Source organism: Sciurus vulgaris (assembly GCF_902686455.1).
Source record: "Sciurus vulgaris genome assembly, chromosome: 2".
Lineage (NCBI taxonomy): Eukaryota > Metazoa > Chordata > Mammalia > Rodentia > Sciuridae > Sciurus > Sciurus vulgaris.
The window spans coordinates 97,658,747-97,672,561 of NC_136462.1; positions in this window are offsets into that span (position 1 = coordinate 97,658,747).

The window sequence follows — 13,815 nt, forward strand, 5'->3', positions numbered from 1 at the left end:
AGTAGAACTAGACAGGAATCCCATTTCAAGTTTGCTGACCACCAGATGCATGATGACATTTTCCCAAGACATTTGCTGGATTTTTTTTCTCCAAATAATGAGTCATTATTGTGAGATATTGTTTATTGTCAACTCTTGTGCTCCTGCCATACATACTAAAACAAAAGTTCACTCTAAAGGCACTTTATGTGGTAGTCAAGAAGAAAAGTTGTGAAATGTCATACTGCATTGTGAGCCTTGACTTGCAATGCCATTTTCATATCAGCTTAAAATATACACATTAGTTATGAAGTAAGTTGCAGAACATTTAGTCAGACCTCGATGATGCAAAATTTATATGCCTTTAGATGTGTAATTTCTGGAAGAAGAGACAGTAATCTGTTGATAGTAACTTTATATCTGAGATCAGAAATTTTTCTCTTTTTACCATATATCCCCCTGGGTACTCTTGAGTTTAGTTTTTTAATAACAAACATGAATTATTTACAGAATGGTTTTCTAAGTCATATGAAAATGCATACAGAAAAAATTTATACTTTAGTAGATTACACAGTTCTATGAATAATAAGAATTTAGGAAGAAGACTTAAAAAATTGTCATCTGAGGGGGCTGGGGAGATAGCTCAGTCAGTAGAGTGCTTACCTTGTAAGCACAAGGCCCTGAGTTCGATCTCCAGCACCCCCCCCCAAAAAAATTGTCATCTGAAATAGTTTGTCATTCAAAATAAAAGACCAGCATAAATAAAATAAATGTGTGTGCATAAATATTATATTACCTATAACCTAATTCATGCTAAGAAGAAATTCTCATTAACAATGACCTTCAAGCATTCCCAGGGTTATTCTCTAAATGTAAGGGTCTAACCCCAGCATTTTTGCAAAAATGAGGTAACTTACTTAATTCAGTCCAGAAGGAACTCTACTGGTGTAGTTGCCAGCTATGCTTAGTTGTCCACTTGTATATTTGTTCATTTATTGCTTTAACACAATACTTGAGGTTGGATACTTCATAAAGAAAAGCAGCTTTTTAGTTCACTGTACTGGAGGCTGAAGAACATACCACCAGCCTCTGCTTGGCTCTGGTGATACAGTGCCTGTGGCTGCATTGTGATTTGGTGGATACCATGGGGGAGCATGTGCAAAAGGGAGAGATCACATGGCAAGACAAAATGCCTGAGAGATTCAGGGGTCAGGCTTGTTATGTTTTGTTGTTGTTTTTTGGAACTGGACATTGAACCCAGGGTGTACCACTGAGTTACAGCCCTAGTTCTTTTTATTCTCAGACAGGGTCTTGCTAAATTCCTAAGGCTGGCCTCAAACTTGTGATCTTCCTGCATGAGCTTCCCAGGTCACTGGGATTACAGAGTGTGCCACTGGGCCCAGTAGGCTTGCTTTTATATAACAACTCATTCTTACAGGAACTAATCACTTGAGAGACCAGTATTGATTTCCTCCCAGGGTGGTATCTACAAGACCAGATTGTTTTACATTAAGCCCCATTTCTTAAATGTTTCACCACCTCAATACTGCCACATTGGTGTCCAAGCTTCCAACACAGGGACCCCTCAGGAACAAACTACTTCCAAACCATAGCAATCTGGATGAATCTTTGCTGCCTTGTTGAAATGTGTGTGGCACTCTTTCCTTATTGAGTCAAAATTACATTAAGCACCTGGTGCAGTGGCACATGCCTGTAATCCCAGCAGCTCGGGAGGCTGAGGCAGGAGGATTGTGAGTTCAAAGCCAGCCTCAGCAAAAGTGAGGCACTAAGCAACTCAGTGAGACCCTGTCTCTAAATAAAATACAAAAAAGGGCTAGGGATGTGGCTCAGTGGTTGAGTGCCCCTGAGTTCAAGCCCCAGTACTCTCCCCTGCCCCCCACCAAAAAAAAAATTACTTTAAGGGTTGTAGCTGTATCATAAGGGGAATTCACAAACATATTTCTAAGTATTTTGATTTTTATCTTGTACCTTCATTCCAACTCTTGAGCATTGTGATAGAAAAACCAGATAACTTGTGTATGAATAAAAATTCCTGCATTCTTACACATTTAGATAATGAAAATTTAAAATGTCCTGGTAAAAAGTCTTTTGATATGGGGGTACACCAATAAGTGACCAAATATAAAACCTTTCAGAAAGGAGTAGCATTGATAAAGACAAGACAAAATGACAATCTTGGGGGATAGTCCTTCTAAAGTAAGCGGAAGTGATATAACCTCTTTTGCAAATGTCCTCAGTAAATATTTTGCTCTACCAAATAATTCAGAAATTTATGGCCCCTCTGTTTTTTTTTTTTTTTTTTGTAAACTGCTTTCAGGATAGTGAGGGAGTCTATACCTGGGTAGTGTGAAAAGAATTTATGAGACATGAACTCAGTTCAAGTTTACAGAAAGAGACCACCTGGTCAATATGAATTTCCGGCATTTTCTTTGCAGGACACTGTGTGTTGAATCTTTTCCTATTCGGTTGATTTGGGCTGAATAAGTATAGAACTTTCTGCAAAGGAGATTCACAAGAAAGTAGCAAAAATATGTCTTTAATCACTGTGAACTCCTGGGTTGCATTTGAGCCTCTCTGCAGTTTCCAAAACTGTCACATAAACCAGTCAGTCCTCTAAGCCTGATTTCCCAGATAGCAAAACTGCAAAAAACAAACAAACAAAGCAAAAAAAACGAACCCTTAAATATTTAAATCAAAGACACAGGAAAGAGGAAAAAGGCTAAATTCTGTCCCTGGCCTAAGTGCAAAATATATATTAACAAGTAGTACCCCAAGAGAAAACAAGAGAGAAGACCAATGGTATGGTGATTGAACTGGATTAGTTTCAGTTTTTGACTCTTCTGAAAACAGATAGTCTAAGCCAAGTTATCTGCTCAGATTTCTTTTGCCACATTATTTGCAAATAAATTATAATGGTGGCGGAGATGGATGGGAGACCCCAAGTTTGTCACTGGGAAATCAGGAGACAAGGAGGGGAGAACTGGTGATTCTGCAAAAGAAAAGGGGGAAAGGTAAGGGAATAACTTGGAAGGGAAGAGAAACAGGAAGGGAAAAATGGAGCTTTCTTTTGCGTGTATTTGGTTACCACAATGTGGAAGATGCATTAGAATGGGAATTTTTAGCACTGGGACTACAGAAAGGTTAGTCAGTCTATTGAGAATAGACCACTAATTGCAATGAGTGGTATTCAAACCCTGTGTAGTACTGTAGCTTCATATGTGAAGTTATCTTAATTAGCTCTTTACCTTGAGTTCTCCAGTGGCAAGTTAATGCTTACCTGAATTTCTTTGTACAGTCAGTCTTCAATATTGGCAGATTTCAAATTTGCAAACTCACCTATTCATGTAAAATGTATTCGTAACTTGAAAATCAATACTCGCCAGTGATTTCATGGTCTTTTATGGACATACATTGCAGACTAATGAAAAAGTTGAGTCATTCAAAGTGCTTTTTCCTAGTTGGGGTTGATGCTCTGCTTTCTTGCTTTAGCTCTAAGACTATAAACAAGTGTTCTTTTTGTAATTTACTTAGTGCCATTTTTTTTTTTTTTTTTTTTTGCATTTTTGTGTTGTTAGGGACTTTGCTGTTTAAAATAGCTCTCAAGCAGAATGCTAAAGTGCTGTCTAGTGTTACTAAGCACAAAAACTGCAATGATTCTTCAAAGAAAATGTATGTACTAGGTAAGTTTTGTTGGGGCATGAATTATAGTGCCACTGGCCATGAGTTTAATGCTAATGAATCAATAATATACATTAAATGTTTTTTTTAAAAACAAGAATATATATAAAACAAGATTATGCATGATTGGTTGGTTGGCAAACCGACTCAGGAATTTCCCATTATTCTTGGAGAATAACTGAATAGATGGGCATATTAGTTTCATTGGGCTGCCATAACAAATTATCACAAACTTGGTAGCTGAAAATAACAGAAATTAATTTTCATGGTTCTAGAAGCAGAAGTCCAAAATCAAGGTACTGGCAGGACCACACTTTCCTCAGAGGTTTTATGGGAAGATCCTTCCTTTTTTCTCTTCTAACTTCTGGTGACTCTTTGCAGTCCTTGGTTTGTGGCAGCATTATCAATTTTGCCTGTCTTTATATGTCCCCCTTCTTTGAGACTTTCTGTGCCTAAATCTTGCTCTCCTTTCTCTAGACACCATTAGATTTAGAGCCCATCCTATATCTAGGATGTTTTTCATCTTGAGATATTTAACTAATGACATTTGCAAAGACCCTGTTTCTAAATGAAGTCATATCTGAGGTCTACGTTTTTGGGGAACACTATTCAACTCACTATAATGGGCTTAACAATGGAATACACAAAGTTGAAGGGAGGATTTTGTTAAAACTTTGTAAAAGTTGGGTTATATAAAGACCCAACAGATGCCAAACATAACTTAACTTCCACATCAAGATACATCATAGTAAAGCTGTAGAAACCAAAGACAAAGAGAACATCTTAAAAACAGTCAAAGACAAAAGGACAGATAATCTTCAAAGGCAAAACATTGACAGTTGACTCCTAATAGAAATAATAAAAATCACAAGACAATGATATATCATCAATGTGATAAAATGACATCAAAGTTAGATGTTTCTATCTAATGAAAATATCCTTCAAAAAATTAAGGTGAAATAAATGTATTTTTAGAGAAACAAAAACCAGGAGAATTCATCACCAGCTGATCTATACTAAAAAAAAAAAAAAAAAAAAAAAGCCAAATAACACAACTCAGGCTGGAACTTAAGGAAAAATAATTTCAGACAGACTATTAGTAAATATGTGGGTAAATAAAAATAAATACTGACTACATAAAAATAATAACAATGTCTCATGGGGCTATATATGTCTATACCCATCTAAGGATATTAGAGAAGGGAGGAAAAGACTATTAAAAATGTGACAATAGCAAGTAAGTTATGGGGAGAGGGAATGCCACAGCCTGAATGTTTGTACCTCCTCTCTCCCAATAATATGATGAAATCTTAACCCACAATGTGATGATATTAGGAAGTTGGGGGTCTTTTGGCTGTACTTAGATCATGAATGAAGAGCCTTCATAATGCCCTTACTAAAAGTACAAAAGAACTTGCTTCCTGCCTCACTGTTCTCCACCATGTGAGGATCCAAAGAGAAAATAGCCATCTACAAGCCAGAAAGTGGGTTCTCACCAGACACTAGATCAGCTTGCATCTTGATCTTGGAGTAACCAATCTCCAGAACTGTGCAAAATAAATTTCTGTTATCTAAGCCACCTACTCTGTAGTATTCTGTTAGAGAATATTGAATTAACTAAGACAGGGAATATAAAGTTCTTTGCAATGTTTGGGAACTTTAAAATTTGATACATCAAAAATCTGTTGTAATTTCTAGAACAACTGCTAAAAATGTTAACAGTATATAATTTCCACATTAATAGAAGGTAATCAACACACTAAAAAGAAAAATAAGACCAAAGGTAGGCAATTAAATATAGAAAAAGGAATAAAGATAAGGTGGGAAAGTAGGAACTATATAGTGGAATGGTACTAAATTTAAATATATAAATAATTACATTAAATATAAATGGACTAAACGCTCCAATTAAAAGACAAAGATTATCAGACTGATAAAAATCATGTTATATGCAGCCTATAAGACACATGTAAGACATGAAAATGTAAAAGCATTGGTAGGAACAGAAACACACACATACATAATATGTAAACACTAATAAAAGGAGATAGATGCATAAACTTTAAGGCAAAAGGCATTATTAGAGATAAAAAGAGATACTTCATAAAAAGACTTAATTCATCAGGAAGAAAAACATTTTAAGTTTATATGTTTTTAAAACATGGCCTCAAAATAAATAAAGCAGAAACAAATCTATACCAGAGCAAGAGAACTGATGAACTTTATCAATACAAGAATTAGAATAAACATGAAAAATACTCTCACTTTCTGGGTATAAAGATTGTTTGTAAAGGAACAATAGACCAATTCATATTGCCCTATTGCAATACTGGATGCAAAAACAATGGGAGTCATGTGTTTGGAGTTTTGAGGGAAAAACCTGAAAATAGGATTTTATTTTTAAGCTAAATTTCATTTATATATAAAGATGAAGCAAGGTATCCACAGGCATATCAAGGACTCAGAAAATTTATCAAAGACCTCTCTGAATGCACTCAGGCTCAGTAATGAATTCAGATTGTTTCTTACAACCTAAAGAAGCGATGATCAAAATATTCAAATACAGTTACAGCCTCTGAAAAAATTCTAAAAGATTCCAATAGATGGTTAGATGGTTAGAACAGTGGGAGATGGGGAATGAGGTAATGTACTTTATTTTGTTGTTGAAAAGCCATAGACAAATATTGAGATAAGTTTTATCAGTGATAGAGCAATTGACTAGCGTGAATGAGGCCCTGGATTCAACACCCAGTACTGAAAAAAAAAATCATATATATATATATATATGAAAAGGTTGAAGATAAAAGGGAGAGATACCTGGTAAATAAAAACAACAGAAGTTGAAGATTTTAATGGGACACAAAACAGATCATAAGGACAAAAACCATAAGGGATGAAGAAGGATACATTTACTATTAAAAAAACAAAGATATAACAACCATGAACATATATGCAGCTGACAATTATGTCTTAAAATATATAAAGCAAGAAGTGATAGACTTACAGGAAGAAATAGATTAAAAAAAGAGTTTAGAGTTCAAGATTTAAGTAAATTCTTCTATAAAAGGAATATATCAAAGCAGAAAAACAAAACAAAACCAAAAAACTTGAAGGTTTGAATTATAGTTAAAATGCTTGACCAAATAGTTTGCAGGCTATTATGCAAAACTCAAAAAGTTCTTTTAATGCATAAATGGAACAATCACAAAATTATCTATATTAAGCCAAAAAGCAAACTGTGGTTGGTACATTCTAAAGAACCCATGTCATACGTAATATATTCTCTCAATAGTGTATTAACATAAAAATGCAATAAAAAGATGGTAGCTAAAAATTTCCTATGTTTGGAAATTAAAAACAAAACCCACAATGATGAGTAATAAATTCCTTACAATGTCAACTAAAACTTTACACATTAAATTATGGCAAATAGACCAGTACTTGTATAGTTTATTTAATACTTTTTTTTAGTGGTAGGTGGACCCAATACCTTTATTCTATTTTATATGTGGTGCTGAGGATTGAACCCAGTGCCTCACACATATTAGGCAAGCACTTTACTACTGAGCCACAACTCTAGCCCCTTGTATAGTTTTGAGAAAATTTATTATAATGAATCTTAAAAATGACTCAAGAAGCTAACAAGACACAGAATATACATTGACAGAGATGAGAATAAAGACAATAATGCAGATCAAGCAAAAAATAACAATGACAATAACAAAAAGTAAAGACAAACCAAAACCTGATAGTTTGAAAAGGTTAATAAGATAGCCCTAACAAACAAACACAGAACAAAAGTGAGGAATAACCATGACTATAATGGATATTAAAAATCAAAAGGCTGTTACAAACTATATTTTAATAATTTGAAGACTTAGACAAAATAGATTTTTGAAAACAACCAGCCAAAATAGCATAAGATGAAAGAACACTTGAATAGATGAATAACCACATTTGAGTGATGAATTATCATTAAAGGAATTGATGTAGTAATATAAAAATCTTTCTCTCTGTAAAACGTCAGGCCAGATTCTGAGTGAGCAGATGATTTTCATGTGATACATATTGGTCTAAAAATAGAAAGTGTGAAGGCTGCCTGTTCATTTTATAAAATAAAACTTGTTCAAGGTTATTTGTAACTAAGGTTTACTGATAGCTAAATTGACCATAAAGATAGCTAATTAAGAACACAGATGAATGTTGGGAATATAGTTTAGTGGTAGAGTGCTTGTCTATTGTGTGTGAGGCCCTAGGATCAAACCCCAGCTCAGAAAAGAAAGGGAAAAAAAGTGAAAAACCTTTAAATAAGATGTTGGTTAATAAATCCAACATTAAAAAGGAATATATAATTAGTCTGAATTTATTCCAGAATGTAAGGATGATTTAACATCAGAACACCCAAGTGTAACTCACTATATGAAGAGACCAAAAGAAAAAAATTGTTCATCTTACTAGTTTTAGGAACACTTAATAAAGCAACACACTGTGATTTAAAAAAAAAAAAAAAAAAGAAAACTTCTTAGAAGACTAGAAATAGAAAGGAATGCTTTTAATTTAATGAAAGCTAAACTTCATGCCTAACGGAGAAACAATTTATCTTGGAGGCTGGGACAAGGCAAGGATACTATTTTCACTTACTGGAGATCCTCTGCAATGCAATGCAGTAAGACAAAGAAATCTGAGGGCGGGGCACACACCTGTAATCCCAGTGAATGTAATCCAGAAGCTGTGTCTGGAGAATTGCAAATTCAAGGCCAGTTTCAGCAATTAAGCAAGACCCTGTTTCAAAAAAAAAAAAAAAAAAGACTGGGGATATGACTCAGTGGTAAGAGTACCCTTGAGTTCGATTCCCAGGACAAAAAAAAAAAAAAAAAAAAAAAAAAAAAGATAAAAAATAATAATTTGATTGATAATTATCTATATAGAAAATACAGGTAAATCAACAGACCAACTAGTAATAGAGTCGAGGTTCAGCAAAGTTGGTAATGCAAATGCCAGTATGCAAATATTAATAACATTCTTCTAGTCCAATAATAACCAACTAGAAATTATTTTAGAAAATAAGAGACCATAAACTATAAATATCTGGAAATTAAGACCACTCAAAATCTTTATGGAGAAAAACTAAAAAACTATCTTAAATAACATAAAAGATTTAAATTCATCTCCAAATTCAATACAATTCCAATTAATTAAAACTATAGAACTTTAAAGAAACCTGTCAAACTAATTCTTAAATTGATAAAGAAAAATAAAGGTCCAAGAATATCAAAATAATTTTCTAATGCAGATAACTTGATTCTTACTGCAAATCATGTTCCCAAATGAGCTTCAAGTAAAGACTTAAATATAAAAGGGGAAACCATAAAACTGAAAAAGAAGATTTTTGTGCAGGGAGAGATTTCTTAAACAAGTCACCAAAAAGTATGGGTGATGAGAAAAAAAGAATTGATTTAACATCAAAATGAAAGCTTTACGTTCTATAAAGGATCTAAGAAGCAATGCTTCAGAAATTTGCATGTCTAAAATAGAAAAGATAAGTTGATATGTAGAATATACAATGACCTCCCACAAATAACTAAAAAGAAAACAATAAAGACTGTGAACAGTAGTGCCATAATTTGGATCTGGTATGTTCCCCAAAGGCCCAACTGTTGAAAGTTTGTTCTCCAGTCTGTGGAGCTATTGGGAGGTGGTGGAACCTTTAGAATGTAAGGCCTTCTTAGGAGGAAGTCAGGTCATTGGGAGCATGCCTTTAAAGGGGATGTCCGTACCCTGCCTGGCCCCTCTTATTTCTCTTTCACTTTTTGGCTGCCATGAGGTGAGCATCTTCTTCTACCATGCATTTGTGCCAGGATGTACTGCCTCATCACAGGCCCCAAATCAAATGGACCAACCAACCATAGACTGGAAACCTCTGAAAGTGTGACCCCAATTAAACCTTTCCTCTATGTAAACTACAGTGATGGAAAGCTAACACAAATAGATAGTTCACAGGAGACAACTGAGTAGCTTATAAGGAGATGTTCAAGTTTATTAGTGATTGTGAAAAATGTGAATTAACATGCCACTATAGAAAGTTGGATATCATCAAGGGTTGTCATGGATAGGAGAGAGTTGGAAACTTCAAGTGCTACTGACTAGGAAATAAATGATAGTCACTTTGATGAGTTATCCAATAGTACTTGGTAAAATTAAGGAAATAAGTATAAAATATTCACCACAGAATTATTTAGTGGAGTAAGGATATGCAACTTGAAACAGATTTGTCACTAGAGAAATGATCAAGTAAACAGGTATGAGATGAAAGTGACGATGGAAGTAATGGACTAAATTAAAAAAATAACATGGATTAAAAAGTTTTAAGATGGCAGCCTGTTCTTAAGAGTTCATGTAGTTTTGTCCTCAGATATCCAACTCCACTTCTTGTTTCCTGAATTGATTGGATAAAAATGGCCATATCCTTGTGATATATGATGATCTGTAAATATTAATTATTACTTAATTCAGGGACATTCAAGTATGTAAGTGTGCACATTCAGATAAAAATTGGTATCAGATGAAGGTATATTGTTCAAAATATTAACTTCTAAATGTTATAGTAATGCTTATATTTGAACTAGCTGGAAAACAAAACAATTCATGATATTGAAATTACTGACTTTTCACTATACCGATTTTCTCAGATATAATGAAAGTTGGTAAGGCTAAAAGAACTTATTTTCACGTATAAGTAATTCATTCTTCATAAGCACTAGAAAGGAGTGACAGCTTTTGTGGGGATATAAAAATGTTGATTAAAACCATGGATTTCATACATAGTTAATAGGCATCGAAGAAAAAATTAAAAGTTAAAATTTTATAAACATGTAGTATTGGAAGGGGAAAACATTAAAATATTTTGTATTTTTAATATTTAATGTTTGAAGTTATAGAATGCTCAATTTCAAAATTTTCCAAGTCCTGTTTAACACTTAGTAGGGGTAAAAGGATGAAGTTTTACAGAGGGGCAAATACTGCAAGCTTCCACTTGTATGAGTTATGTAAAACAGTCAAATTCATACAAGAGAGTAAAATGGCCACTAGAGGCTAGGGGAAGAATAGAATTGTTAATAATGACTAAGTTTCATTAAGCAAGATTAGTTCCAGAGATCTGCTGTACAAGACCATGTTTAGAGGCTAGGTGTGGTGGTACACACCTATAATCCCAGTGACTTGGGAGGCAGGATGCATTTTTTTTAGACCTTCGATTTATAATGGGAAATTCAGTGACTATTTAAATAAAGTTCCTCAAAGTCAAAGAGAAGGGTTGGGACATCACTCCATGAAACACAATCATTAATAAACCAAAAGACTTGCATTTTACAAAATCCTAGGGCTCTTCTTTGCCCTCATTTAACCTTTCAGCAGCATTGCCAATCATTATTTTCCATTTAAATTGCCTAGCTTCTGAGACCACTCTTATTGTCAAACTTGTAGTTCACTGTTTTTTGCTGCCTTTTTAAAAAAATGCTTTCCCAGTCTTCACATTTCACTTAATGACAAACACCCATCTACCAGTTATTTAGTAAGAAACCTAAAACCCATACTAGATGTCACTTTCCTTTAACTCATGATTTCACCTCAGATAAGCAGACTTTGGCCCTATCCTAATTGTGTGCAGTCCTTGCAAATCTTAGTCCAAAATCTCCATCATCTTTCATTCACACTTCTTCAATGGTTGCTGTTTTCTGTGACATTCCTGCCCCACACAATACTTTCTTCACATAATAATCAAAATTATCTTTCAATTTTCCAAAAGCTTCCCATTGCATCTAGAATAAAGTCACAACTCATTACCTCAAACTAAGGTTACATGATCTGGTTCCTGCTCACTTCTGCAGTTATAATATTACATACACCCATCACAACTCAGATGCACTTAACTTCTGCTGAAAATTCTCTTTCATTGGTCTGTCTATTTCTTTCCTTCAACATTGTGTGAAATCAATTTATTTGCTGACTGGTAAAATCTTTTCCATTATTTTCTACAGAACAATTTAAGGACAATATGTTTTACCTGGTATTCTTTAGCTTTTGAATAGTCCTTAGCACATGGAAAGCACTCAATGTTATACAAACAGATGAAGGTGGGTAGAGAAAGGGCATGTATCTTTTAGTATGCTAGCATGTTTGGATTCCTTTCCTAACTACCATGGTAGTTAAGACAACAATAACGAGAACGGAAAGTGACCAAGCTTAAACAATCTCACCCTATCCAATAAATTACATCAGTTTGTAACCTATATTTATTCATGAAACAGCTTACTTTAACAAGATGAAGACAGGTAACCCTTCTTCAGTTGAAAACCACTAATCTACGGAGGATCAAACACAATACAAAACTTAAAACAGGATTCCAGAAAGAAAACTAAAATTTCTACTTAGTACTCTAAAAATTAGAAATTGAGAATATAAAACTATTAAGTACAATAAATTACACAACTCAAAATGTTAGATGTATACTGCATATGTAGTTCCTTGCTGGGCTAATGATACGAACATAATACCACCTACCATTGCATTTTGGAATGCAGTTTTATGAAATAGGAAGTGGCTAACCTGTTTCACTCCTCTTCTAGTCCCCCAACTTGGAAGGCCAAAGGATTTGCGGCACACAAAAAGTTCATTTTAGAAGTTTACATTGTAACTTGGGTCATATAACTATCAATATGAAAGTTCTTTTGACTTTCAAAAGCTATCTGATTGCATTATCATTATACTTTGAGATAAGATTTGGCCCATTTCACTGGGGGGTTGAAGGTTACTGAAAGCAGTATTATTTTTACACACTGAACAAATTCACAAGTGGTTTCTAAGATGTTACAGCTCTTAAACTGTTCACTTTATAGAACCATACTAGGGATTTGGAAGAGTACATTTGTTCCCTTACTTTTTCCTTTGGCTGAATTTCCTGTTTTGGAAATATGTAGTTTTATACAGAAGGAATAATTTCTAAGAGACATTGGTTTGCAACATGAATTATGCCAGGGCAGATAATTAAACTGGGTTCAGGAGAGGTTAACTCCTCCATGACTGCTTCAAAGCAGAATAAGAAGGTAATCTTAAAAAAGAACACTAAAACTGATTTTCAAACCAAATGGCTAAGATTTTTGGTAGTATTTCCCGAGAAACGTTCTTAAAATATGCAAGCTATTTTACAGAGGTGCATTCTTGAAATACTTCATTAAGCATATATAATTGTACTGTTCAAAGTCACTGTTCTGGTCTTAAACTAATTGTAACTAATATTTACATAGTAAATATTTCACAAGCAGATTTTATGTAATCTTTATTACCAGTAAGGAATGCGTACTTCCAGATGAGTCAAAAACTCTTGAACACCTAAGCCTCATAGCATCTTATCATTCACCCCTGCACCTGTTAGTTGATTCTCAAGTACTGACTTGTAGATCTACCAATTCCAGGTAAACACCTGCTACATTCCTAGTCACCTACTTCTTACCATCTAGTTAGTGTGAACTCAAGGAATTTATGTCAATTTTTATCATTAGTTTAAGCAAAATTGAGAAAACTTCTAACAACCAATTATGTAACACATTGCAAAATCCACTGCATTTTCCATATCATTGCTCAATTTCTTGGTTGAAGTATAATTGACAATATTATCCTCAAAGTATTTAACTTAGTAGTAACTAGGGAGAGGCAAACATTTAAACAAATAATAGGTATTCATCATGCAGCACTAAAATATGCTGTTAAAAATTAAGCATACTAAAACTTTTGACAGCTTCATGGGATGAATAAAAAAAAAAGATCACATTTTTAAATCTCTCAAACTCACATAAGATAAATGTTCAATAAAACAGCCTTTACGAACTATTTAAAAAATGATCTGATTTCAGAATTAAAATGAAAAATTCTTTTAGATTACTATGTAAAGTTGAACAGTCTTTTATGTAAAACTTAACACAGAAGTTACTGGTACACTGGCAATTATTTTCATGGCATTGACACTTGCCTGAATCAGAAAAAAGTGATATTGAGTAATGGAGACTAGAAAAAAAAATTACTATGATAGACCAGGAAGTGAATTTAGTACTTTTACAATGTTCTCTCTATATATGTATACTC